Source organism: Engystomops pustulosus, chromosome 3, assembly GCF_040894005.1.
Source record: "Engystomops pustulosus chromosome 3, aEngPut4.maternal, whole genome shotgun sequence".
NCBI classification, from domain to species: domain Eukaryota; kingdom Metazoa; phylum Chordata; class Amphibia; order Anura; family Leptodactylidae; genus Engystomops; species Engystomops pustulosus.
In genome coordinates this window covers 182,500,583-182,526,139 of record NC_092413.1, presented here as the reverse complement: position 1 = coordinate 182,526,139, position 25,557 = coordinate 182,500,583, and positions in this window count along the sequence as shown.

Below are 25,557 nucleotides of genomic sequence, written 5' to 3'. Positions count from 1 at the left end.
CGGTAGCGGGGACCTATGTAAGTATGGTCTGCTGCCCTCCTCCACCTCCCCCTCACCTTCCCCACTCACCTTCCCCGCGTCGCCGCGTCTCGTCTTCGGGTCGCGTCTCTTCTCCGCGTCGCGTCGCGTCTCCGCTCCGCCCCCGGACCTCCGACACGCCCCCGGACTAATGCGCCTTATATTCCGGTGCGCCTAATGGCCCGGAAAATACGGTATATTGTTAGTGCTTACGGAGGGTTATACAGCAATACAGGAAGTGTATAGCATGCCATACTACCTAGATCAGTGATGGCTAACCTATGGCACTGGTGCCAGAGGTGGCACTCGGAGCCCTTTCTGTGGGCACTCAGGCCATCACCAGAGATGACTCCAGGTATCTTCCTGCAGTCCCAGACAGCCTAGGACTTGCTGCGCACAGAGCTATTTTAAAGTGACAGCTCTACCTGGGACTATTATATGCTTTATTGGTGCCTCAGAGTGCTGGTATCAATGAAAGCTGTGACAGAGAAGGGAGTATAAATCAGAAATTAAATTTCTGTGTTGGCACTTTGCGATAAATAAGCGGGTCTTTGTTGTAGTTTGGGCACTCGGTCTCTAAAAGGTTTGCCATCACTGACCTAGATCCTACAGGTGCTGCTGTCAGTGAATAGTGTGCAGTATTATTTTTAACAACTGTTACATTCAATATATTCAACTGCTGCTGTTAGTGAATAACTTGCAGTTATATCTAGATCCGAAACATACTGCTGCCAGTGAACAGAGCTCAGTAATACCTAGATCCTATCAGTGCTGCTGTCAGTGAATAGTGTGCAGTAATACCTAGATCCTATCAGTGCTGCTGTCAGTGAATAGTGTGCAGTAATACCTAGGTCCGAAAAGTACTGCTGTTGGTGAATAGCGAGCAGTATTACCTATTTCCTAAAGGTGCTGCTGTCAGTGAATAGCGCTCAGTAATACCTATATCTTGAAGGCGCTGTCTGTGTATAGTTTGGTACAGGAGGTACTGAGGAAATGAATAAAGCAAGAATTAAGAGACAGGGATATTGTCTTGCTAATGGAGCTGTTGCTGCATGGAGAATATGTGTTCTGTCTCTGCCTGCTCCAAGTTCTCCTGGTGCAAGTAGGCACCAAGGCCACACAAAGTTGAGGTATTGGTCTATTACATGGCAGGCAGTAACTTTCATGGGATTATCTTTGCAACATTCTTCCTCAGTTGTAAGTGCAGAGCCCTCCTCCTCTGTTTATCGGTTTTGCTTTTGTTTGACTGCATTTAAAAAAAACAACATGTGACTTGTCTGTGTTGCTCACTCCTCAGCTCTCAGCCCCCACCTTTGTGCTCCTGTACAGCTCCTCCCTCCCCCGCAGATGTCAGCTCACCAGGCTGAGAGCTCTGTTTCTGTAATGGAGCAGAAAGGTGGGAGCTGAGAGCTGATGAGTGAGCAGCACAGACAAGTCACAGGTTGTTTTTTTTTAAATGCATCCAAACCAAAGCCAAACCCATAAGCAGAGGATTTTGTCAGGAAGCCAGGTAAGTTATAACACAATTATATTGCAATGCAAATGCTTAGAGAATGCAGAAAGGCATATTTGCAGCGCAGGTGTGATGAGCTTCTGTAACCTGTCTTTAGTGAAAATTAGTTCCCTGGTGACAGGTTCCCTTTCATGAATTTATAAAAATTTTTAGCTTTTTATATTTCACATTTTACCCAAATCTTAAAATTCTAATACTGACATTGGACCAATTCATAACTAAAAATGTAATGTAATTCCTAAATTTATAATTAATATGTTACTACGCATCTATATAGATTCTTATTTATCTGCTTCACATATGAAACACATTTTATACATGACACACCACACACCTAAATTATCATTGCAACCCATTAACTTGCAGGACAATCTATCATTTTTGAAGTACGGTAAGAGCAGATCCCTGAGAGTCTCCATATTGGATGCATGGCAGGCATTGCTCCCAGCTGAGCAGCAGGCTTTTCTGGCAGTGCACAGCAGAATGTGTCCATTCATGTTTTATTACTCAATTATGACGATAATACAGTGGTAATTGTGGAATTTAGCTTGACTGACTCCATAGTGGCTCCAATTTCATTGGAAAGATAACACTTAATTGCTGTTGACGATTAATACATTTTATGATCTGACTACTCCCGCAGGATTGTTACATTCAAATGGGACAATTAATAAAGATTAGAATGAGCTGTCACTGGGCGCAGTGGTATCAACAGTTTATAAGTTCATGGGTTGAAGACGCAGAGTGTACGTAAACAGGGCAAACATCAACACCTGACCCAAGTGCAGGCTCAACGATGTGTTTACTTATATACAGTACTGTATATATACTAAGTGTAAAGAAGAACAAGGAGTCCTGGGGGCGATAATACAGCCAACACTCAGCCCTTATCCCATCATCATCAAGTCTATAGGATTTGAGCAAACCTATATCCGTAGAAGATCTCTGGTTCTCTAGTTAGTTCTCCAAGATGTTTGGAACAACCTCCCTGCAGAATTCTTACCAATTTTTTTTGTAATAGCATCAAATATTGATTTCAATCCGATTTCTCTTTTGTTTATTCACTGAATTTGTTAATCAAAAATGAAATTATTAGCACTACTATTTTGAAAAACATTCTTTCTTTGCAGCATTTTACCACACCTAGATAAGGCTTCATTCACATCATATCGTTTGGACATGTTTGGCATAAAGGAAAGCTCCCAGTATACATGCTAAACGTGTCCATAGACTTTTACTGGAAGTCTCTGCGTCATATCCAGCAGAAAACATAGGATGAGAAAACATAGTAATTTGCACTATATGATCCTGCTAGAAGTATACGTTCAGTGGAGGCCATAATAGCCTATGGACTATGCAACTGTATGACATATAAGGGCATCTGAAGCATAGAATGTAATGTGAACCTAGCCTAAAACTTTTGCACAGTACTGTATATATATATATATATATATATATATATATATATATATATATATATATATATGTATATACACTCACCGGCCACTTTATTAGGTACACCATGCTAGTAACAGGTTGGACCCCCTTTTGCCTTCAGAACTGCCTCAATTCTTCGTGGCATGGAAGCATTCCTCAGAGATTTTGGTCCATATTGACATGATGGCATCACACAGTTGCTGCAGATTTGTCGGCTGCACATCCATGATGCGAATCTCCCGTTCCAAAGATGCTCTATTGGATTGAGATCTGGTGACTGTGGAGGCCATTTGAGTACAGTGAACTCCTTGTCATGTTCAAGAAACCAGTCTGAGATGATTCCAGCTTTATGACATGGTGCATTATCCTGCTGAAAGTAGCCATCAGATGTTGGGTACATTGTGGTCATAAAGGGATGGACATGGTCAGCAACAATACTCAGGTAGGCTGTGGCGTTGCAACGATGCTCAATTGGTACCAAGGGGCCCAAAGAGTGCCAAGAAAATATTCCCCACACTATGACACCACCACCACCAGCCTGAACCGTTGATACAAGGCAGGATGGATCCATGCTTTCATGTTGTTGACGCCAAATTCTGACCCTACTATCCGAATGTTGCAGCAGAAATCGAGACTCATCAGACCATGCTTGTGCAAATTGTAGCCTCAGTTTCCTGTTCTTAGCTGAAAGGAGCGGCACCCGGTGTGGTCTTCTGCTGCTGTAGCCCATCTGCCTCAATGTTCGACGTACTGTGCGTTCAGAGATGCTCTTCTGCCTACCTTGGTTGTAACGGGTGGCGATTTGAGTCACTGTTGCCTTTCTATGAGCTCGAACCAGTCTGCCCATTCTCCTCTGACCTCTGGCATTAACAAGGCATTTCTGCCCACAGAACTGCCGCTCACTGGATGTTTTTTCTTTTTCGGACCATTCTCTGTTGCCGCCATGTGATTGGCTGATTAGAAATTAAGTGTTAACGAGCAGTTGGACAGGTGTACCTAATAAAGTGGCCGGTGAGTGTATATATATATATATATATATATATATATATATATATATATATATACGTAGGGAAAGTCCAAAACAGCACATCAAAGAAATAGCAGTGGTGGGTGCAGGCACTCAGAACCAGGCTTTAGGTCCTCCAGAGGTAGGTAATTGAAAATAGGCAGCACTCCAAGGTATTCAGTGAAAAAGTGGTGTTCTTTATTCCATGTTAGAGTACACAGTGGCGTAACAACGGCCATAGCAGCCGTAGCGGTTGCTACGGGGCCCGTGAGGTTAAGGGCCCGGGGATGCACGGACTCCGTGTGTCCCCGTACTGTCAGTACCTGCCGGATCGTGCACCCGGGCCCCTACCTCTGTGTCCACTTCCGTGAGCTGCCCGTCCCCTCCGTGAGCCGCCCGCCCCTGCACAGGAGAATGCTCACGCTCCCACCGCCAAACCCCCCCCCCCGGCACAGGTGAACACTCGCCCATCCCCCTGCATGCTGGCGCCCGCCCGACTAAGCCACCCCCCCCTGCCCCGGCGGCCGAACAAGGACCCGCCCAAACAACACCCCGCGCTGCCGAACAAGCAGCTGCCCGACTCCCCCAATACTCTGCGGCTTCCCCCCTTCCGCGGCCGAACAAGCAAAGGCCCTGCCGGGCGGCAGAGCAGAAGGCAGAACGGCACCTGACCCACTCCACCAGATTCCACCGCCCCCCCCCCTTGGGCGAACTACACTCCGCGCTGCTGAACAAGAAGCTGGCCAACTCTCCCAATACAAGCGCTAACCCCCCCACCCCACCTCCTCCCCCGCGGCCGAAAATGCAAAAGCCCCCCGGGCAGCAGACACCCGCCCGACTCCCCCAGAGTGTGACGCCTCAGCCCGCCCTACATCACCCCCCCCCCCGCGGCTAAAAATGCAAAGGCCCCCCGGGGAGCAGAACAGACACCCGCCCGACTCCCCCAGAGTGTGACGCCTCACACCCCGCGATCACCCCCCCCCCGCAGCTAAAAATGCAAAGGCCCCCCGGGGAGCAGAACAGGCACCCGCCCGACTCCCCCAGAGTGTACGGACCCCCCACAAGCACCCATCCGATCACCCACCTACCCGCCAGAACACCCACCTGCAGCCTCCGAAAAGGTAAGTATATACATGTATTTATCTGTGTATATATTGTGTATTATTGTATAAATGCATCTCCTGTGTATATATGTATATATTGTGTATTATTGTATATATGTATAAACTGTGTATATATGTATAAACTGTGTATATGTGTATATACTGTGTGTATGTGTATATACGGTGTGTATGTGTATATACTGTGTGTATGTGTATAAACTGTGTATATGTGTATATACTGTGTATATGTGTATATACTGTGTATGTGTATATACTGTGTATGTGTATATACTGTGTATGTGTGTGTATATACGTGTATATGTGTATATGTGTGTATATACTGTGTATGTGTGTGTATATACGTGTATATGTGTATATGTGTGTATATACTGTGTATGTGTGTATATACTGTGTATAATCACAAAAATAGGCAGCACCCCAAGACGTCCAGCATTGGTGAAAAAAATGTTCTTCTTTATTCCATGTTTAAAAAGTACAACAAAGTACAGCGACATTTCGGCTCGCTAGGAGCCTTTTTCAAACATGGAATAAAGAAGAACATTTTTTTCACCAATGCTGGACGTCTTGGAGTGCTGTTTGTATACGTGATTATATATTGTGTGTGCTGTTTGTATTTTCCTTGAGTATATACTTTGTATATCTGTATATACTGTGTATATGTGTATATATGCATCTACTGTATTTATACACGCACATATTTATATAAGCATATATATGTGCACATTTAAATATATGCACATATATGATGTATGTGTGTTTTTGCATATGCTGTGTATATGGTATGTATGTATATGCTCTGTATATATGTATATGCTGAATGTGTGTGTGTATTTCCCATATGTGTGTATATATGCTGTATATACTGAATGTGCGTGTATTTGCTGTATGTGTGTATATTCTGTATGTATATGCAGCATGTGTGTACATGGCGTTTTTATACTGCATGTATGTGTTTATATGGTCAGTGTATACTGTATGTGAGTTTAATATATATATATATAGTATATAATGTGTAAGCAGTATGTGTGATGTTTATATACAGTATGTGTGTATATACTTTATGAGTTTGTATATACAGTGTAACAGAGTGCATAAATGTGTGTGTATAAGTGTATACTTGTATGTATATAGGTGCGAGTATATGAGTGTAGAAATTTATGTGTGTGTATATAAGTATATAAATGTATGTATATAAGAGTGTAGAAATGTGTCTAATTGTATAAACATATCTGTATAAGAGTACATTCACAATAACGTGTGAGGGATGTATATCTGTCTGCAAATTTGCTGCCGGATATACCGTAGATACTCGTGTATAAGCCGAGATTTTCAGCACAAAAAATGTGCTGAAAAACCTCGCCTCGGCTTATACATGAGTCAATGATAAAAAATAAATACATTAATACTCACCCTCCGGTGTCCCCGTGTTCCTCGCGGCTCCCGGCGGCTCCCGATCCCTGTCGCGGCTCCCGGCGGCTTCTTCACTCTTCACTGGCCGGGAGATCGCGCTGGCCGTCGCACACTGTGATGCGACGCTGTTGCCGCGGATGACGTCATCAGCGGCGACAGCGCGGCATCACAGTGTGCGACGGCCAGCATGATCTCCCGGCCAGAGAAGAGTGAAGAAGCCGCCGGGAGCCGCGATGGGGATCAGAAGCCGCCGGGAGCCGCGACGAACATCGGGACAACGGAGGGTGAGTATTAAGTTTATTTCTTTATCTGTATAGGGGCTGCTGTATACTACTGAGGGCAGACTGTATACTGATGGGGGCAGGCTGTATAGTACTGGGGACAAGCTGTATACTACTGGGGGCTGTGCTGTGTACTACTGTGGGCAGGCTGTATACTACTGGGGGCAGGCTGTATACTACTGGGGGCAGGCTGTATACTGCAAGGGGACAAGCTGTATACTACTGGGGGCAGGCTGTATACTACTGGGGGGCAGGCTGTATACTACTGGGGGCTGTGCTGTATACTACTGAGGGCAGACTGTATACTGATGGGGGCAGGCTTTATACTACTGGGGACAAGCTGTATACTACTGGGGGCTGTGCTGTGTACTACTGGGGGCAGGCTGTATACTACTGGGGGCTGTGCTGTATACTACTGAGGGCAGACTGTATACTGATGGGGGCAGTGCTGTATACTACTGGGGGCTGTATACTACTGGGGGCTGTGCTGTGTACTACTGGGGGCAGGCTGTATACTACTGGGGACAGGCTGTATACTACTGGGGGCAGGCTGTATACTACTGGGGGCAAGCTGTATACTACTGGGGGCAAGCTGTATACTACTGGGGGCAGGCTGTATACTACGGGGGGCAAGCTGTATACTACTGGGGGCAAGCTGTATACTACTGGGGTCAAGCTGTATACTACTGGGGGCAGGCTGTATACTGCAAGGGGACAAGCTGTATACTACTGGGGGTAGGCTGTATACTACTGGGGGGCAGGCTGTATACTACTGGGGGCAAGCTGTATACTACATGGGGGCTGGTTGGCTGTATACTACATGGGGGCTGGTTGGCTGTATACTACATGGGGGCTGGCTGTATACTACACCCTCGGCTTATACTCGAGTCAATAGGTTTTCCCAGTTTTCGGTGGTAAAATTAGGGGTCTCGGCTTATACTCGGGTCGGCTTATACTCGAGTATATACGGTACTTCCCCCATATGTGTCTATAGTGCCTGGGCTCGGTACAGTGAGCACAACGAGTACTCACTGTTTCGAGCCGTGGCCGCAAAAGAGATAGAGCCTGAAATATGTATGGCCGTAAGAACGACAATGCGGCTCCATTCTCTATGGAGAGGGGTGAGCCGCTATCACCTCTCCTCCTCTCCAGCGCGCCCGACATGTGCCTGCCACGCTATAGCCAGGCGGGTACACGTTTATGTGAATGCAGCCTAATTATGTATATATTTGGGGGGGGGGGGGAGGGGGCCCCATGTAAAAATCTGCTATGGGGCCCAGCCTCTCCAAGTTACGCCACTGAGAGTACATTAAAGTACATAAGCAGCGACGTTTCGGCTCCAGGGAGCCTTTTTCAAGCCAAGTGAAGACAGTGGAGCTCATATATATACCAAACAGAGTGATCACATGATTAAGTAGCCCCGCCCCCTAATTTGCATATCGTGTCTAAATTTACAAACATGATAGGCATTAAATATCCACAAAATCATCAAAAAATATATACATAGCGAAAGTGCATATGCTGTGGCACAGTACATACCATTGATTTTACAAATATCATCAAGATTGTGTATTATAAAGTGCTAAGTGCAGTGTTACAATCAAAAACAATGACAAAAGATTCCAGGATCTCACCATCCCATCCACGCGCTGCAGAGGAAAAAAAACAGCCTGTGAGCGCGCCGATAACCACCCTGCAGCATCCAATTAGCTTGTCAGGGGATACGGATACGGTGCCACTACTCACCATGTTAACCCTACACAGGAAAGCCACTCCCTTGGCACATAATATGACCACTGGGTACATTAACTGGTACCATGGGTACCTTGATTTATTAAGGGAAATTGTACAAGAGTAGACAACAAGGTGAAGCAACAAATCCAAAAAAGGCAAAAAACGAAAAAATAGCAAAATTTAAAGTAGATGGCAGCATATGGTGGTGTCGGATGGTGAGGAGACTCCCGGTATTGGCTTCAATACATTCATATATTCATGTCATCTGGAAAAATAAAAGAAAGACATTTTAGTAATATTACTCGAGTGTCGTAAAAATATTTAGACATTCATTAGAGGTGTTATCACTTTGTGTCAACACATCCTATAGGACAGGGGTAGGGAACCTATGGCTCGGGAGCCAGATGTGGCTCTTTTGTTGGCTGTATCTGGCTCTCAGACAGATCTTTACTAAATAGTGATGGCTGCTGTGTGTCTGATCGCTGGACACAGGCAGCGATGTTACCGCTGCCTAGGTCCTTTGTACGACCCAGGCGCCATCACCGCCATCATCTAGGCCAGAATCAAAGAGAAGAGTGTGGAAGCAATGAGGAGCTGGCTGCAGGGAGCACTGGTATGTTTCTATTCATTTTTTTTGTTGCTGTGGCTACCTATCTACTTGGAGGCATGTGCTGTCGCTACCCATCTAATGGGGGTATGTACTGGGGCTACCTATCTACTGAGAGTATGTGCTGCAACTACCTATCTCCTAGGAGGCATGTGCTGTGGCTACCTATATACTGGGAGGCATGTGCTGTGGCTACCTATATACTGGGGGGAATGTGCTGTGGCTACCTATATACTGGGAGGCTTGTGCTGTGGCTACCTATATTCTGGGGGGAATGTGCTGTGGCTACCTATATACTGGGAGGCATGTGCTGTGGCTACCTATATACTGGGGGGCATGTGCTGTGGCTACCTATATACTGGGGGACATGTGCTGTGGCTACCTATATACTGGGAGGCTTGTGCTGTGGCTACCTATATACTGGGGGGCATGTGCTGTGGCTACCTATATACTGGGAGGCATGTGCTGTGGCTACCTATATACTGGGGGAATGTACTGTGGCTACCTATATACTGGGAGGCTTGTTCTGTGGCTACCTATATACTGGGAGGCATGTGCTGTGGCTACCTATATACTGGGAGGCATGTGCTGTGGCTACCTATATACTGGGGAGCATGTACTGTGGCTACCTATATACTGGGAGGCATGTGCTGTGGCTACCTATATACTAGGTGGAATGTGCTGTGGCTACCTATTTACTAGGGGACATGTGCAGGGACTACCTATCTACTGGGATGTGCTGGGTGTCCGGATTTGGAGTAGTGAACCCCCTGGACCACTGTGGACTATGATGTAAGCAGACACCTGGGAGCGGAATCCAAGTGGCACCCGTTTTTACCAGAGCCCGCCGCAAAGCAGGATGGTCTTTCTGAAGCGTGGTACTACCAGGTCGTTCCACAGGCGCGACTTGTCCACAGTGGCCGCCAAGGTCTATGTACAGGATCACTTGGCAGTCTCGTGGTCAGGAACAGGCAGATGGTCAAGGCAGGCGGCAATGATGCAAGGTTGGGGATGGAGCAAGAGGTCAGGGCTGGCAGCAAAGGAGCAGAATCAGGGACCGGTCCGGGGTCACAACGGGAGGTCAACACTTGGGAAGAAAACAGTGTGGAAAGCTTTCTCATAGGCATGATGCACTAAGGGGAATGCTGGAAGCCGCCGGTCTTTATAGGAACCCGGGAAGTAAATGGGTAGCGCCAATCAGCGGCGCGCTGACCCTTTAAATCTGCGAGTGCCAGCGCGTGTGCCAGCGCGTGTGCAGCCGGGTTTGGAGCAGGAATGTAGAGAGGTGAGTCAACTGGGAAAGTGGCGCTGCCACTGAGAGGGGCACAGCTGTGCCTGCGATCTGTGACACCGTATCTACTGGGGGGCATGTGCATATTGTACGGCTCTTACGGAATAACATTTTAAAATATGTGGCAATCATGGCTCTCTCAGCCAAAAAGGTTCCTGACCCCTGCTATAGGATATCATAAAGGTCTCCAGGCTAGAGCATTGTCACATACATTTCAAATACCGGTCAACTTAAAATCAACATTGAGACCTTTTGGTCTAAGGGTGTCAAGGACATATATCCATTCTAACTCCTTCTTTTTCAAGATGCGTTCTCTGTCCCCTCCTCTACGCAATGGGGGTACATAATCGATCAATTGGAATCGTAAGTCCTTTTCTGTGTGGCCTGCCTCAATAAAGTGTTTCGGCACGGGTAAATCTCTCCTACCGCTACGTATTGTGTAGCGGTGTTGGTTGAATCTAGTTTTAAATTCGAGAGTAGTCTCTCCAATATAGATGAACCCACAAGGGCAGCTCAGTTTATAGATCACATAGCAGCTATCGCAGTTAACTAGATTCAACCAACACCGCTACACAATACGTAGCGGTAGGAGAGATTTACCCGTGCCGAAACACTTTATTGAGGCAGGTCACACAGAAAAGGACTTACGATTCCAATTGATCGATTATGTACCCCCATTGCGTAGAGGAGGGGACAGAGAACGCATCTTGAAAAAGAAGGAGTTAGAATGGATATATGTCCTTGACACCCTTAGACCAAAAGGTCTCAATGTTGATTTTAAGTTGACCGGTATTTGAAATGTATGTGACAATGCTCTAGCCTGGAGACCTTTATGATATCCTATAGGATGTGTTGACACAAAGTGATAACACCTCTAATGAATGTCTAAATATTTTTACGACACTCGAGTAATATTACTAAAATGTCTTTCTTTTATTTTTCCAGATGACATGAATATATGAATGTATTGAAGCCAATACCGGGAGTCTCCTCACCATCCGACACCACCATATGCTGCCATCTACTTTAAATTTTGCTATTTTTTCGTTTTTTGCCTTTTTTGGATTTGTTGCTTCACCTTGTTGTCTACTCTTGTACAATTTCCCTTAATAAATCAAGGTACCCATGGTACCAGTTAATGTACCCAGTGGTCATATTATGTGCCAAGGGAGTGGCTTTCCTGTGTAGGGTTAACATGGTGAGTAGTGGCACCGTATCCGTATCCCCTGACAAGCTAATTGGATGCTGCAGGGTGGATTAGATGCCTGTGGGTTCTGTCTCCTGAATACACAGGGACCTGACCCGTTACCACCTCTACCATTGGCCATTATTGGCCCCTCGGACACTAAAAGTGCCGACTTTATATAACTATATATGCCCTCTTTTTGTGCCATTGACCCTGATCTATTCAGCGTGACACACGCATATAATTTACAATGTACCGCTTTGCATTACACCGACTGGTTCTAGGAATATGAGTGACAGCAGAGCATTAGTGACGTTGGTCTCCTAGACAACGGTATAGCAGCATTTCCGGCCATGCGCATTACACCTTCTTTGGCTTGCGTTCCATATGTGCGTACCACGCACGGAGGTTATCGGCGCGCTCACAGGCTGTTTTTTTCCCTCTGCAGCGCGTGGATGGGATGGTGAGATCCTGGAATCTTTTGTCATTGTTTTTGATTGTAACACTGCACTTAGCACTTTATAATACACAATCTTGATGATATTTGTAAAATCAATGGTATGTACTGTGCCACAGCATATGCACTTTCACTATGTATATATTTATTGATGATTTTGTGGATATTTAATGCCTATCATGTTTGTAAATTTAGACACGATATGCAAATTAGGGGGCGGGGCTACTTAATCATGTGATCACTCTGTTTGGTATATATATGAGCTCCACTGTCTTCACTTGGCTTGAAAAAGGCTCCCTGGAGCCGAAACGTCGCTGCTTATGTACTTTAATGTACTCTAACATGGAATAAAGAACACCACTTTTTCACTGAATACCTTGGAGTGCTGCCTATTTTTAATTACCTATATATATATATGGGCTTCTGAAATATATCTATCATACAAAATGTAATCCTTTAATTTACCTTCATAATACGGAATCTTCATCTTCCCCACTATATTTTTGTAGTTATTGTTCAAGTGCTGAATTTCATAAATTATTCTCATACTACTATATTTACCATGTTATTTCCAGAACTCTATTATCAATATCATATTGTGCTCATGTCCCGGGATATGATGGTATGCGCCCTGTCATGGCATGTACATCAGAAAGGTCTAAGCTCCCCTGGTAAAATCCGGCAAACAAGAGTGGGATGGGACTGCCATTGTTGCGGACATATTCATGATGGCAGGATGTCAAGGGAACAGGGAACCAATGCATCTAGCAAGTCATAAAGAAACATAAAGTTCTTGACAGGGACTGTTTATAGTGATGATGTCACACGTAATGGTGGGGCAGGTAATGACACAACAAGAGATGCTAACACTATAAAGAGATTCATAGTCCTACAGCCAGGGCAACCATCATGGGGGGTCTAGTGGGACTGTGTTCAGGGCTCCCCCTGTTTTACAACCAAAAGTGGAGCCCGAGGAGTTCACACAGTACCCACAAACCCCCCTACTGACTTTGACCCTTAATTGGCTGCACCACACTTCCATGATTCCAATTCCCCCTCCAGCTTGGTAAAAAAAAATGACTCACCAAGTCTTCCCTGCCTGCCTTCCCGCAGTCCCTCCTCTGCGATCGGACAGCTGTTACAAGTGCGTCCTCTGACCCAGGCTTCATTGCGCTGTCACCTAAGCAACAGGGGTGGCGTCTGGGTCAGAGGACGCACACTAGTCACGGAGTAATGGTCGCAGCCAGAGGATTGCAGAGGAGGGAGCACGGGAAGGCAAGCAGGGAAGACTTGGTGAGTATATATATATAAATATACATATAATATATTTTTTTTTTCACTGTGCTGCGGGAGCTGTCTGTGGACTGGGAGGGGTAGGAGCTGTCTGTGGACTGGGAGGGGTAGGAGCTGTCTGTGGACGGGGTAGGAGCTGTCTGTGGACTGGGAGAGGTAGGAGCTGTCTGTGGACTGGGAGGGGTAGGAGCTGTCTGTGGACAGTGGGGAGGGGGAGCTGTCTGTGGACTGGGGGGGGGACTTGGCTGTCTTTCGACTGGGGGGGACTAAGCTGTCTGTGGACTGGGAGGGGTAGAAGCTGTCTGTGGACTGGGGGGTGGGGTGGGTGGGAGCTGTCTGTGGACTGGGGGGACTTGGCTGTCTGTGGACTGGGAGGGGTAGGAGCTGTCTGTGGACTGGGGGGTGGGGTGGGTGGGTTGCTGTCTGTGGACTGGGGGTACTTGGCTGTCTGTGGACTGGGGGGACTTGGCTATCTGTGCACTGGCGGGGGACTTGGCTGTCTGTGGACTTGGAGGGACTTGGCTGTCTGTGGACTGGGGGGTCGGGGGAGCTGTCTGTTGACTCCGGGACTGTCTGAGGACTGGGGTGGGGCAGGAGCTGTCTGCGGACTGGGGGGGTGGGGGGTGGGAGCAGTCTGTGGACTGGGGGGCGGAAGCTGTTTGTGGACTGGGGGGGTGCTTGGCTCTGTCTGTGGACTGGGGGGATGTCTGTGGGCTAGGGGGATTTGGCTATGGACTAGAGAGGGTCTGTCTGTGGACTTGGGGGTGGTGTCTGTGGACTAGAGGGGGAGGTGGCTGTCTGTGGACAGGGGGGACAGTGGCTGTCTGTAGACTAGGCGAGAGAGGGCTGTCTGTGGATTGGGGAGACGGGGCTGCCTGTGGGCTGGGGGGGGGGTCTGGCTATGGACTGGGGGGGCACATTCTGGGAATATGTATATACTGAGTGGGTACGTGCTGAGGTTATCTATATACTGAATGAGCATGTGCAGGGGCTATCTATATTCTGAGTGAGCACATGCTGGGGTTATCTATATACTGAGTGGGCACATGCAGAGGATGTCTATGTACCGAGTGGGCATGTACGGGGACTATCTATATACTGAGTGGGCACGTGCTAGGGCTATCTATATACTGAGTGGGCACGTGCTGGGTCTATCTATATACTGAGTGGGCACGTGCTGGGTCTATCTATATACTGAGTGGGCACGTGCTGGGTCTATCTATATACTGAGTGGGCATGTGCAGGGGCTACCTATATACTGAAAGGGCACGTGCTGGGGCTATCTATATACTGGGGGCATGTGCTGGGGCTATCTATATACTGGGGGGCACGTGCTGGGGCTATCTATATACTGGGGGCATGTGCTGGGGCTATCTATATACTGGGGGGCATGTACTGGGGCTATCTATATACTGAGGGTGGATGTGCTGGGGCTATCTATCTATATACTGAGTGGGAACCTGCTGGGGCTATCTATATACTGAGTGGGCATGTGCAGGGGCTATCTATATACTGAGTGAGCACGTGCTGGGGCTATCTATATACTGTGTAGGCACATGCAGTAGAGTAGGGTCCTCTCTAGCTTGTCATGGCTTAAAAATGTTTTGGTCAAAAAATAAATTGTGTATAATGTTATGTATCAATGTGGGAATGGACTTCAGTCGGGGGGAGCCCACAAAAATCTTCCAGTCAGGGGCCCCAAAATTCCCTGGGGCCCTGCCTACAGCTCCAGAAGCCATCACATTGATAGGCCAAAGACTGCTCAATCTGTATCCCATCTATGACAAGTACCGTATATACTCGAGTATAAGCCGACTTTTTCAGCACAAAAAATGTGCTGAAAAACCTCACTTCGGCTTATACACGAGTCAATAAAAAACCCAAAACTTAATACTCACCCTCCGGTGTCCCCGATGTTACGGCTCCCGGCAGCTCCCGATCCCCGTCGCGGCTCCCCGTGTCTCCTCTTCTATCTCCTATAGTTTCTCTTCTCTAGCCAGCAGAGTCGTGTCCATGCGATCTACCGGCCGCATGGTAGATCGCATGGACGCGAATCTGCCGGCTAGAGAAGATAGAAAAAAGCTGCCAGGAGCCGCGACAGGGATCGGGAGCTGTCGAGAGTTGCGACGAACATCGGGGACACCGGAGGGTGAGTATTAAGTTTATTTTTTTTTTCTGTTTGGCAAACTGCGGGGGACAAGCTGTATTATACATGGGGGCAGGCTGTATACTACATGGGGCAGGCTGTATACTACATGGGGCAGGCTGTATACTACATGGGGGCAGGCTGTATACTACTGGCGGCTGGCTGTGTACTACTGGGGGCTGGCTGTATACTACTGGGAGTTGGCTTGCTATATACTACATGGGGGCTGGCTGTATACTACTGGGGCAGGCTGTATACTACATGGGGGCAGGCTGTATATTACATGGGGCAGGCTGTATATTACATGGGGCAGGCTGTATGCTACATGGGGCAGGCTGTATGCTACATGGGAGCAGGCTGTATACCACATGAGGGCAGGCTGTATACTACATGGGGCAGGCTGTGTATTATATGGGGCAGGCTGTATATTACATGGGGCAGGCTGTATGCTACATGGGGCAGGCTGTATGCTACATGGGGGCAGGCTGTATGCTACGTGGGGCTGGCTGTATACTACATGGGGGCTGGCTGGCTGTATACTACATGGGGGCTGGCTGGCTGTATACTACATGGGGGCTGGCTGGCTGGCTGTATACTACATGGGGCTGGCTGGCTGTATACTACACCCTCGGCTTATACTCGAGTTTTCCCAGTTTTCTGTGGTAAAATTTTGGGTCTCGGCTTATACTTGGATCGGCTTATACTCGAGTATATACGGTAACAATGTGACCATGTGTTGTATCTACACAATGGGGGACATGTATCTTTATTTTGACTTGTTTTTTCTATTCTTGTTGTTTGTGTGTCTTGCGCCTTCTCCAGCCATTATTTTGAGAAAATTAGGGACTTTTTAGGCACAAATCGAAGTACAACTGATGCATACTTAAAAGTAGCAAAAAAAATGCACTTACTCACAACACCAACCCCCCCCCCAAAAAACCCCATGTTCTCAGCCTGAGATACATAAGAACACACAAGTGCGCAGAGAGCAGACAACTTTGAAAAGAGGAAGCAGAAATACGGCGACACATGTGCCCCCCATGTATTATCCAGTGTCTGTTAGTTGTGAATACTTCACTAAATTACCACCGATGATATACATTATAGGTAAACGCTATAAAAACTGAATGATGAAAACAGTAACAATAAAATCCACTCCTGAGAGCGCCAGGGGAGTAAATTCTGGCCTGTCTTCTCCTAACATCTAGTGCACATCCTGAGAACATGATAAATCGCCCCTCCGAGAGCTCTAATTGAATTACACTGAGGGCCAAAACGCTTCTCGGCAGATTGGGCGGCCAAGAAGGGTTTTTACACATTACATATTTCTAGCTGCTAATAGGAAACATTAACTCCATCTTGTCATAAGTGCTGGCAGGAGCGACGTCAGTGTGAGCAGGACATGTATCATCCCACATACTGCAGGCTGTGGGGCAAACACATTGCTCAAATAGCAATTCCTAATTATGGTTATAATGTTATTATGTGAAGCTCACTTTTTGGAACATTACAAATTTTAGGGTTCAGGGTGTTTCATCTTCACAGTATATATCAGCCATCCAATCCAGGAAAGGGAAGGATTTAGGCCCCTTCTACACTAGCGTTTTTCACGCGCGAGTTCTGCGCGTGCTTTTAACGCGCAGAACTTGCATTGCACTCTGTCCCATTGTTTCCAATCGGTCTTTCCTCATTTGCGTTGTTTTTCCCGCCCCATTCAAGTCTATGGAGACGCATCAAAAATGCATTGCACTCGCAAGCATTGCAAGTGCAATGCGAGTGCAATGCGTTTTAAATGGATGATTTGCTAGGTGACATGAATAATTCCCCTGCTCGAGATCGAGCATTTAATTAAAAAAACACAGTGAAGAACAGTGAAGAATAGAATAAAAACAGTGAACACAGTGACCACAGGATCATTTAAGTGAAAAACACAGTAAAGAACTCAGTGAAGAATAGATTACAGATGTTCGGCACATCTGCTTACTTGTCGGGAGATACGTGCGGAACAGTGCAAACAAAATAGCATGTGAAGAACAATATATATGTGTGTAAAGAACACATTGCAGATGTTTCCATACATCTGCAATGTCTTCTTCACACATATATATTGTTCTTCACATGCTATTTTGTTCACTGTGATCCTGTGTTCACTGTTTTTATTCTATTCTTCACTGTTCTTCACATCTGCTAACTTGTCGGGAGATAATATACGCGCGGAACAGTGAAGAATAGATTGCAGATGTTTGCATACATCTGCTAACTTATCAGAAGACATTCTTTTTCAATTAAATAAAACATTTTATTCCCGAACCATGGTCCCTTTGAAAAAGTCCCATTGACTTAAAAAATGCGCGTGCAAAATGCACCGAAAACGCAAAAAAACCTGAACAACATGCGCGTGAAAAACGCAAAAGCGCTAATGACTCCAAGGAGAAATGGAAAAAAAACGCACCCTGACGTGAAATGCAACGCTAGTGTGGAAGGGGCCTTAAAATCAACACTTTGTTATAAGATTTTCCTTTTTGTCTGATATATTCGGGTAGCATCAAAGTGATTATGCATGTTACATATAACATTATAAGTTGTCACTTTATCTTCCAGCTGCCGGAGGAGGACATTTCAGTATTGTTAAAGAGGAGTTGTCACCTCTGTATTGTTCATCTGGTTTATTGCTCTGTTATTCCTCACTGAATAAACTGGCCCACATTTATCAGAACTAGTGCCGTCTGTACTATGTGCAGTCTGTATGTGGAGTCTACAGGGGGCACCAGATTGATCAAAACTGGAGCGCGGTCTTCATGAATCTCGCGCCCCCTGCACTGCTCTGGCAAGGGCACCATTTTTTGGTTCACTTTGTTCTTGCTGCAGAATTGTGGCACATGTTAGTAATAAATGTATCCCACGGTCTGCCTAAGCAGTAACAGCCCCTTTAGGTGCACATTTTTTCTCCCTTGTCAGACACAGTGCAGCCGAAACACAAAACTGGCGCAGACACTTTATAAATACATGTACAAGCAGTCTGCACGTTATTTCTAGTGCAAAGTCAGACAGAAAACTGGTGCAAACACTTTAATAAATGAGAACCACTGACTGCATTCTCTAGGTAACATACCACAGCGGTTTAACCCCTTCCCGCTAAGGTCCTTTTTCATTTTTGCTTTTCCATTTTTTGCTCCCCTAACTATTACTTATTTTTCTGTGTGCAGAGCTGTGTGAGGGCTTGTTTTATGCATGACAAATTGTCCGTACTTGTGACTTATTCAATGCCATGTACTGGGAAATGGGAAAAAATCCAAAAGCAGAGAAATTGACAAAAAAACCCCACATTTGCACCATTTTCTTGTGGGCTCTGCTTATACGGCTTTCACTGTTAGCTCCGAGTGATACTCGGGTCGGTATGATCATGGGGATATCAAATTTATATTTTTTGCGTGTGGAGATTTCGTTTTTATTGCTACCAGTTCAGGGACTGTACAACTTATTCTTCACTTTATGTGTTGCAAAATATTGAAAAAGTGGCCATTTGGACATTTGGGTGTTAACCTCTTGGAACAACTGTTTTTACACTTTGATAAAACCTAAAGTGTTTATTAATATTTTTTTGTTTACTTTTTTATGTGTTCTAGGGAAATGGGGCTGATTTTAACTTTTTTTTTACCAGCCCCCACCCCGGGATACTATAGTATATAGCCTCAAGGCTGTTAGGGTTACAGATTGTCCCCCGATAACAGGGAGAGTCAATAGAATGTTGCCCATGCTCCTTTAGCTCTTTAAAGCTCCAGGCATCATTGCAAGAGGCATTTATCGGGTTAACGACCACGATGGGTGCCAGCACCAACCTGGGGTGTATGCTTTATGGAGAGGGCTCAGCCTTTTAACAGACCTATGTATTAAAATAATTAGAACATTGATTCTGTTAGTTGGGCAAAAAGTTGTAAAAATCGAAATATTTTTCAATAAAAATCTACTTAAAAAAAAAAAAAAAATTAGTTTATAAAAAAAAAATAATTTCCTTTTCCCTGTGTTTCATCATTGAATGCTTCCTTAAAGGGGTGTTCACATTTCAGCAAATTAATGTAATTGTTTGTATTATTAACATTTATACAATTTTCCAATATGTTTTCTGTATCAATTCCTCACAGTTTTCTAGATCTCTGCTTGCTGTCCCTCTATAGGAAGCTTCTATGTTACCAGTGGACAGAAATCTGAGCATGGTCACACAGGCACATGGCTCGTTAGTATCATATATTAAAAAATGTTATTATGACTTTTTATAATAAAAACAGTAACATTAATTTACTGAAATGAGAATACATCTTTAAGTCTTTTAAACTTTGAGTCTCCCCCATGATGTAACTGTATGTTGTGGCAGCTGGTAAATTTGTGGGTATGTTGCGCTGCTTACGCAGGATGAGATGCTGAGTTGGAACAGAGCACGAGTTCAGCATAAACAACAACTGCCGCAAGGGCCGCGGTCATAGTAAAAAACAATTACAACCATATACAGCCATAGATGCTGCTGCCTGTACTGACCATACAAAAAATTTGGGCAAAGTAAAAAAATGAAAAAAAAAAATGATACAAAAAGTTTAGAAGTATAAATAAAAATAAATAACACGTATTTGGTATCGCTGCACTTGTAAGAGGCAGATCTATAAACGAAATCTATCATTTACCCTGCGAAGTAAACAATGTAAACAATCCTTAAAAAATGTGTAAAAGTTGACAACTGATCTCTAAAAATAATTCAATAAAAAATGATCAAATAGTCACTTATTCCCCCAATGGTGCAAAAAAAAAAAAAAGCCCTCAACTAGTTCCGACTTAAAAAATTAAAAAAAATACAACTAGGTTAAAAAAACGGCGATGCAAAAGCAAATAATTTTTTATATATGAAGTTTTATCATCCAAATGCTACTGCCTTGCAGAATAAAGAGGTTATTTGTCATACACGGGCGCTCATGCCTCCTGCATTATCCAGCAGGGACCTGCGCAGTGTTTATCTCTAATAACAAACACTTTTCATGGCTCCTGTCCCCGCGCTGGCCACTCCCCGCTGGCTGGCCCCCCCTTCACACCCCTCCACGCCCCCCTGACCTGAAGGTGGCAGAAAGGGGGAAATAATTGCAAGTGCTAGCAATGAGCTCGTATTTGAGTTTATTTCAGGGCTTCTCCTGGCACGGCGCAGAAGCCCTAATATACACCCCCCCCCAACATGTTATTTATGTCATAGGGTAAATGCTAATATTACAACTGAACAACAAGTGAAAGATCTAATAATCACAGTTTTGTTAAGGATATATGAAGCATCCTCATTGGCTGAGCCCTCTTCATACATAGGGGATCATTTATCTTAATCCAATGTGCCTTTTTTGGTTGTATTTTAGTGTCTTTTTGACCGCAATCGAGTTCTCCAGATTGTCTTTGTAGTTCTCTTGCTTTCAGATGTTTGCGCCTTATTTAACATTGATTTGCGCCTATATGGGCACAAACAATCGCGCAATAACACGCCAGTCCAGACCATGCTTGGGAAAGGCTAGGCATGAGCTGCGCAACAAATTTGCACCTTTTTTAAAATTTACGTTTAATAAGGCGCTAAAAAAACTTTATTTGACAAAGACAAATCAGGTGCAAAAAATAGACTCACAAAAGGCTCAAAAAAGAGCAAATGGAAGGGGGAAATAAGATAAATGACCCCCATAGTGTCAGCATGATACAGCAAATATCCACCACTACCACCTGGAATTGGTACCAGCACCGATCACGGATGTTAACAGTTTAAATGCCATGTAATACATAGAGTAAAATGAATGTATAGCTAGCTATGTACATCAGATGTGTATCAGCTCAACCCACTATTTTTGGCATGAGAATCTAATGTATATGGGGGTCACTCAAATATATGTTGGCCACAGATAGACAAGTAGTTGGATGCCCAATTTCATTCCTCTCTGGGTGATAAGTTGTGAGCAAGTTCTCTCATGTTCAGCTCTCTTGGCCGAGCATGCAGGTGTATTGGCAGATCTGGGAGATAGCTGTCTGACACGTATGGTTCCTATACGCATTTACTTACTATACATCTAATGGAGCTTTACATAAAAGCAATTCTGAGTTGCCAGATAACCCCTTTACCTCGTTTGAAGCGGCATTGGATTTCTCTCGCTCTGTTGGCCTAATGGCTGCCATTTGTGTGTACAATGGAGCGTTATTCCAGCCAACAAATCCCTCTTATACATCGGTGACAATATAAAGACCTGCATTTCATTACCAAGTTCGGTCAAATCTCATGCGTTGTTTGGAATACAACATGTCAGAGTAAGTTATTTCAGGCCGTCCCTTTCCAAGTGTTGTGAATTCTTTGCTCAGATTTGGACCAACATGAAAAATCATCCATGAATGTTTTACAAGAGCTTTCAATATCACACATGTCCTTAGTTACCGCCTCAGCACTGTTTGCCTTTTATATCCATAGTAGCTTAGGATTGGCTCATATTGTAGCAGCGCAGGAGCTCCCCAGTCTCCGCTCATGTCTATACATTATACAGGGGAAGGTCGGGTTCCCACACTGGGGGTTTTGTGTCTTTAAAAAAAGCATAAAAATCTGCAGCTCTCTGAACTAGCATGGGCATCTATGCACTTTCAATAGTATATTTAAACTTTTTCTTTGTATTGAACATAGTTAGAAACTTGAATCCGGATTAAAGGGACAGTTCAGCCATATAACCTATAAAATAGCTAGAATATTATATATTAATACAAAGTTTTTTGATCCTGTGCTTTCCAGTCTGTTATTTACCTATTGATCCGGCTGAAGCAATGACTTGTCAAAGTTACGAAAAATCACTAGGGTGGCATGGTGGCTGAGTAGGTAGTGCTGGTGTCCTGGGTTCTAATCCCACCCAGGTCAACATCTGCAAAGAGTTTGTATGTTCTCTCTGTGTTTGTGTGGGTTTCCTCCAGGTCCTCCGGTTTCCTCCCACACTCCAAAACATACTGGTAGGTTGTTTAGATTGTGACCCCTACTGGGGTCAGGGACCGATCTGGCAAGCTTTGTGCAGCGCTGCGTAATCTGTGTGCACTATATAAATAAAGAATTATTATTATTAACTGATGACTTTATTGAAAAATATCTACAGAAACTAAAATAAAAATTCAGATATTTCCCCAAGGACATGGGCCAATGCCCTTATTCACATGAATGGGCAGCACACCAAAGGTCCAAAAATAAAAAAAAAGGATTCGTAGTTCATCCAGAGTGTTTTGGCTCCTCACATTGAGTCTTTCTTACGCCATGTATTTATAGCTAGAGAACAGAATACAAATATGGATGCTGGGAAACACTGAATTGTGGGCTGCAATTCAGTGCACGATGTTTGGACAACTCCTTTTATCCCAAATGCTAAAATTATTCTTGCTGCCACTAGGTCGCGATCACTGATTATGCATTTTTATCCAGTAGTTCATGGTAGGTATATACATGTCTATGCAGTTAGCACCCTCTAGTGGTGGCTGCAAGATATTTAAATGTTATCACACAACTAATTGTGTGATGGTAAAATAATTCAGAGCTCTGTGTAATAAAATATAGTTCTGGCCCCTTGAACCAAGGTGAAAAATAAGTAAATTTAGTGGTACATTTCCATGCTCTATGCTTTCCTGCTTGTCCTTTGCGACCATTAGGTAGGCCAACACTGCCAAGGTTGTTTTGTGATCATTGTATCTGTGGCTCAGCATTTTTTGTGTTACAGTGTGCCCAAATTCTCTTTTATCCCAAGCCTCACAGTGATTATTGTAGTCAAAGTCACCATGTAAAGCCGGCTCAATGCAGGTACCAAAAAAGTGTCCATATCATTACTAACGATAATTTCTTTTCAGGTAGAAATTTACTTTCTTTTTCAAAAATGTAATAAAAAATGTATAAATGTAAGCTTTATCATGATTTGTAACCGTGTCTGATTCCTGCTTTCTCAAAAGGTGTTGCATTTTTCTTTTATGAAGCTTTTTGTCAAACAATTGGGTTCTCTAGAACTGTGCCTATGTTAGGCCTTACATCCCGTGATGGATTGTGTTTTCTAACCTATGACCTCAGCAGATGATCATATGAGAATCCAACAAGTAAATCCACTCAGCTCTATCCAGTCTAAGTGTGAACTACTTTCATGCTTGGTAAATACAGTGTAAAGTCTCATGCACACAGGGGTGTGTTTGTGGCCCATTTTGGTCAGGTGGAGATTGAAGGAGTGAGTGCTGCTCCTGGGAGATCCCTACATTGTGATTGTTCACAATATACCTCTAGCCACAGCTAGCTCATGCCCCCCATATACGATCATGTTGAAGTACAGCAGGGGCTGGAGGACAGGTTGCAGATTAGTGAAGAGTTGGGTGCAGCCTGAGCTGCAAAGAGAACAGAAAGTTGTGTAGAGGCTGAACTGGAGGGATCTGATGAGAAATAGTTGAATCCCTCTGCCATCCCTATTCTTTGCAGGAGACTTACATTCATAGATCTGCACAGACACAAGGCTCTTCTCCTAGCTACTTAGAGAGAAGCTCCCCCTTTATCAGGAGTGAGCAGGGAGCAGAGGCCCTCCCATCTAAGTGGTAACCATGTTCTGTTTCCTATCTTTATAGTATGTGGATTCATAGATTGTGAGACCATGGACTCCTTCTCTGAGGGGGTATAATGAGGATAGTAGAGGAAAGTCTGCTCTTTGGTCTTAAAAGTATATGGCAAAGTTTGTAAACAAAAATATTTGTAATATTTATTTGTAAACAAAATAAAAATGTAATCATTTAAGGAGGCTGCTTAAAAAATAAAATAAGCTTACCTCCACGGTCCCTCACGGCGTCACGGAGTCCTATGCTGCCATCTCTGTGTTCAGCTTTCGGCCGGCTGAGGTGGCTGGCCACGCCCACCCGTCCTACATGATACAGCGCTGGGAATAGGGATGGATGGCTTCAGCTTTTGTGCCCCTGTTTGTTTACATGGGGCACAGACAGGAGAGATGGCAGCGCGGGACGTTGGGGGGGGGGGGAGGGGGACTGCGGAGATGACTACATGTTTATTTTTTTAAGCAGCCCCCTCCCGGCCACCAATGTCTTTTGTTTAGGAGTCTCGGACAACCCCTTTAAGGCTGGGTTCACATCGCATTTTGTTATATTCTAAGCATATATGTCGTGAGAGCTTGGGCTAATAGTGGCAGATGGAGGCATAGTTGTTGCCTCTGTCTGGCCACTATACCTCTTCTACGTCAAAAAATGCAGGATGGAAAGGCACAGCAAGTTACGTATTTCCATCCCGCAGCCTCCGGCTAAGTGACGTATGCACTCAGCAGAGGCAATTGACGGCTATAGGGAGCGGAAGCAGTGTTCTGCATCTCTCCCCACAAACGCTTACATTGCATGGCAGGAGGGACAGTGACATCTCTGGCTGCTGACGATGTACACTCCTCCCCCGCTAACAGGGCGAGAGGGGGTCCCTGGGTGAAGTATCCCACTGTATAGGTATACAGAGAGATACATCTGTGCCATATGTTGTGAGGACACATTGGAATCCTCCCGACGTGTCCTTACAACGTGTGGCAAATAACGAGGTGTGGACCCAGCCTTAGTCAAACATTAGGCTAGGTGAACTCTACCGGTCCTTACCTCCGTTAAAAAAGTAAAGAATGGAGCTTTAGCAGTTATTTAACGTATCAATGTAAATGATCTGCTATGGCCAGTTTTGTCATTGATCCGTTATCCATGCATTTTTTTCAAACAGAGGAAAAGTACTGCAGCCTCCGTCATTTTTCTATCTAAAAAACTGAATGGATAACGGATCCCTGCCTAAACGGTACATGGAATTTCCCCACTGTAGGACTAATAAAGGATTATCTGATCTTATCTTATAAAGGATGACATAAAATTTACATTGATGTTTCTAGAATTTTTAATTGATTAAACATTAAACCTTGGAGGTAAGGAACGGTAGTTGTGAAATGAGCCTTACTTGGAGACCTGTACCATTGTCTCACCTCTAGGTGACACCTTTTTTTGCCATTTTCTGCAAACCTTC